Source organism: Balaenoptera ricei, chromosome 20 (assembly GCF_028023285.1).
Source record: "Balaenoptera ricei isolate mBalRic1 chromosome 20, mBalRic1.hap2, whole genome shotgun sequence".
NCBI classification, from domain to species: domain Eukaryota; kingdom Metazoa; phylum Chordata; class Mammalia; order Artiodactyla; family Balaenopteridae; genus Balaenoptera; species Balaenoptera ricei.
The window spans coordinates 20,547,952-20,552,241 of record NC_082658.1 but is presented as its reverse complement, the minus strand read 5'-3'; positions in this window follow the sequence as shown (position 1 = coordinate 20,552,241).

Below are 4,290 nucleotides of genomic sequence, written 5' to 3'. Positions count from 1 at the left end.
CCCCTTGGCCTACTGTGCTCACACCATGCACGGTGCTGCTATCTGAACAGGAGAAAGAGCCTGAGTAAGAGACCCACAGGCCCTAGAAGCAGGGTCAGTGCTGGGCACGTACCCATAGTGTGATCTTCAAGGGCCGAGGCATCAGTCTGTGTACGTTCATCCCCTTGGCTCTGTATGGAGGCGTGCAACCCCGGAAGAACCAGAGCAGGGGCCTAGGTGTACGGATGGCTCTGCCCCTTTGCCTGGGACTTTGCCACCCGGAAATGACTTCCCACTTGTCCGTGCTCCTTTCCCGCTGCTGTAACGCCAGGGGAGAGCTGCTGGGTGGTGGCAAGGGACCGTCATCAGCCTGAAGTTTAGCGTCCCGTCTGTTTACCTGGTCTTCCTTTATGGAGGCAGCCATTCCTGAGGGCAGGCAGAAGAGGAGGGAAGAAGGCCGTGTGTATTTGAGTGTACTGGGGAGAGAGCGCTGACACGGCTGGGGTTTGTGTGTCTGAAGCTGTGCCTCTGAGTGTATATCCCTGAGGTGTGAGCATGGAAGGTTGTGTCTGTGTGTGTGTGTGTGTATATGTGTCTGTGTGTGTGTGTGTAACGTGTGCAGATCTAAATGTCTACTTGCTTCTGTCTGGGGAAGGGGCCTCCACAGAGAAAGGACTGATTGTGAACTGACAACAGAGACTCATGCACCTCTTTATATGGCCCAGAGGCCTCGTGGAGGTTGAGAAGAAGGGAGAGGAGCTGAGGAGGGCAGCTGGGCTGCCTCGGTCACCTTTCTCCAGGGAAGCGCCTCCCCATCCTCCACCGGCTCCCCTCATCAGATGGGCCCCTGGACCGCTCTTTGCCAGTAACTCCTGTCTCTGGGGTGACTTGGGAGGGGCCACTTGATGCCCTTTCCTTCTTTACTCTGAGGCCCCAGAAATCTGCAAGGTTGAATTAACTATATGTGTTCTTGGTGGCCCAAAGACTCTGCTTCCACTGAGCTCTGGGCAAGAGAAATTAGTTTAAACTGCAGGGATATGAATTAGGGCTAGACACCAGAAGGAATTTACCAGTGTTAGAATAAGGAGACAAGGGTATTCATATAAGGGAGGCTGGAGAATCTCCTTTCCTGGAGATTTGTCAAACAGAGAAATCCCTGCCTTTAAAGGCTTGGAGGCAGGGGACTGGGTAAGATGGTCTTGTGGCCTTTCCTTCAAGTTCAAGCTACAGAGGAGACTGTGGCCGCAGGGACTCCCATCCCTATCCCTAGGCACCTCCTTGCCGCATGAGAACAAATCCCCTGTACAGACAGCTGATTCTAGTAAACATCATTTTCTGATTCTTTTCTGTATCCTACAGATGAATCCTCAGTGCCTAGCAGGCAATAGTAGGTGCTTAATAAACATGCAGAAGCTACCTTGATGTGGGAGATGCAGCTCTTAGCCCAGCCTTTCCTGCTGCTGTGGTAATGCCTCCACCCAGTCTCAGGCTGAGTTTTGGGGCCAGCTTGTTGCAGCATGTTCTAGGCTGACATGCCGGGAGAATTCTGGCGATACACACACAAACACACAGGTTTTATTCTGAATCCTTATTTCTGTCTCTCCACCCAACCCAGGCTTCTCCACCCCTTTGCAGTCAACCAACCTACTGAAGTCAGGAGAAAGGAAGGGGTTAAGCCAGGCTTGGGTCTGGAAGTGTGTGTGTCTGTGTGTTGCCTTGTGTGGGGTGTGTGAAGTGGGCAGGGGAAGATGGGAGGTGGGAGAGGAAGGAGGAGAAACCCTGGAGGGGGCAGCAGCCTAGGATTGGGAGCTCTTTTCCTCCCAAGCTGGGGTCTGGCTGCTGCATGGCGTGGCAGGGTGGCAAGCAGGTGGGTGGGGCACAGGGAAGGTAGGGAGAAAGAAGTTGGGGAGTAGGGGAAACAAAGCACAGGGCAGTGGCCATGGCATGTGGATGGTAACTGGCTGGGGATGTTGATGTCTCCCTGGCCCCTTCCAGGAAGACTTGGATGGCACAAGCCTCAGAAGTGAGACTGTTTTGCCATCATTCCTTTCTCTGGTGGAGAAAGTGGTCAAGGATGGACGTACCTCCATCCAGCCCATCCTGAGGGCTAGCTTTGGGGATGTAAAGGTTTTCTGAGCGGGGGACCCTTTCCTGAACAATCACCCCTCCAACACCGACACACACAGAGTGGCTAATATGACCTGTTTACACTTGGCCCTCTGGAAGCCCTTTGAGGGTTGGGGACATTTTGATCTTCCGTGTCACCAAGGTCTAACCCAGTGTCTAGCATACAGTTGGTGCTCAATACTTGTGTGTTTTTTTAAAAAATAAATTTATTTATTAATTTTTGGCTGTGTTGGGTCTTCGTTGCTGCTCTCAGGCTTTCTCTAGTTGCGGTGAGCGGGGGCTACGCTTCAGTGTGGTGCGCGGGCTACTCATTGTGGTGGCTTCTTTTGTTGCAGAGCATGGGCTCTAGGAGTGAGGGCTTCAGTAGTTGCAGCACTCGGGCTCAGCAGTTGTGGCTCACGGGCTCTAGAGCGCAGGCTCAGTAGTTGTGGTGCACGGGCTTAGTTGCTCCGCGGTCTGTGGGTTCCTCCAGACCAGGGCTCGAACCCGTGTCCCCTGCATTGGCAGGCGGATTCTTAACCACCGCACCACCAGGGAAGCCCAATACTTGTGTTAATAAATGCATGTCTGTAAGACCCTTGGCACACTGTACAGCAGGCATTCATTTCATCAACCACAGAAAGACCCTTGTCTTCTCAACCTGCCTACTGGGAAGTTCTTTTTCTTTTTTAATTTATTTATTTTACTTATTTATTTTTGGCTGCGTTGGGTCTTCGTTGCTGCACGCGGGCTTTCTCTAGTTGTGGCGAGTGGGGGCTACTCTTCGTTGTGGTGCGCGGGCTTCTCATTGCGGTGGCTTCTCTTGTTGCGGAGCATGGACTCTAGGCGCGCAGGCTTCAGTAGTTGTGGCTCGTGGGCTCTAGAGCGCAGGCTCAGTAGTTGTAGCGCACGGGCTTAGTTGCTCTGCGGCATGTGGGATCTTCCCGGACCAGGGCTCGAACCCGTGTCCCCTGCATTGGCAGGCGGATTCTTAACCACCGCGCCACCAGGGAAGCCCTGGGAAGTTCTTTCTGATAACTAACCCCGATTCTTCCACTACTGAGGGGCCTGCTGCCCCATTTCTTTTATGCCAGTGTTGATGTCCTTTAGATCTGCTGCCTGACTTTTTCCAAACCTGCCAATACTTTCTCTTTGTCACACATCGTGGCTCTTCTTTCTCTCCCTAGAATATTCGTTTTTGCCTTTTCCGCAGCCCCTCCCCACTGCTTTGACATTTTATGTCTATGCTAATATTCCACCAGGAGAACATGTGGTTTGGTGGGCCTTGAAGTTAGAAAAGGGTTCTAGTTTAGGATGTGCCATTTTCTAGTTTTGTCATCTCTCTGAAGCAGTTTCCTCATCTTTGAAATGAGGACCATTTTGTTGCCCTAACAATTTTTCAGAATTGTCATGAGAATTAAAAAAAAAAAACCCATCATTAATTTAACTTTAAGTTTTAGCAGTTGTCCAAGTGACTTCACAAAACTTCCTTCACCCCCATGAGAGAGAGATATAGCTCATATACCCATTTTACAGGTGTGGAGAAACAGGGTGAAAGACAAGTAATTTGCCTAAGATCATATAGCTACTAAGTAGCAGAACCCGAATCCAGGACTTCTAATTCTAAAGCTCATGAGCACTCCATCTTTGGGGGAAAAAAATCCCAACCCAGAAAAAAAAGCCTATGAAATGCTATACTAATATGTTATTACCACTTTGCGGCAAGGGTGAATAAGCCCAGTGAAGCATCATGCCTGACGCTGAGTTGGCTGGCCAGTGAAGGCGTCTGTCCTTGCCCCTCCTGACTCACCTGTTGGACAGGTAGGGGGAAGGGGAGAGTAATCATTCTTACCTGCTCGGAGGTAGGGTGGGACAAGACACACCCCATCCCTTCCATTGGTTCTTTCCTTAGTCTTACTGACAGTTCCTTGCCCAATCAGGAGGAAGTAACCCTCAATCTGCCAATAGGTGAGGAGTTAGGATGGAACCTCAAGTTGGAGAACGTCCCTAGGGCCGAGTGGCAGTCCCTGGGGCCAATGGCCAGCGGATAAACAGAGGCGGCGGTGAAAGGGGACTGGGCGCGAGGCTCCGCCTCTCCATAGGACAGTCAGGCCAGGCAGCCAGTAAGCCCACATCAGCGGGTGGGCGTCTCCCTCAGGGGCGGAGCTTCGAGGGGGCGAGAGGCGTGGCTTGGCTGTCAGGTCC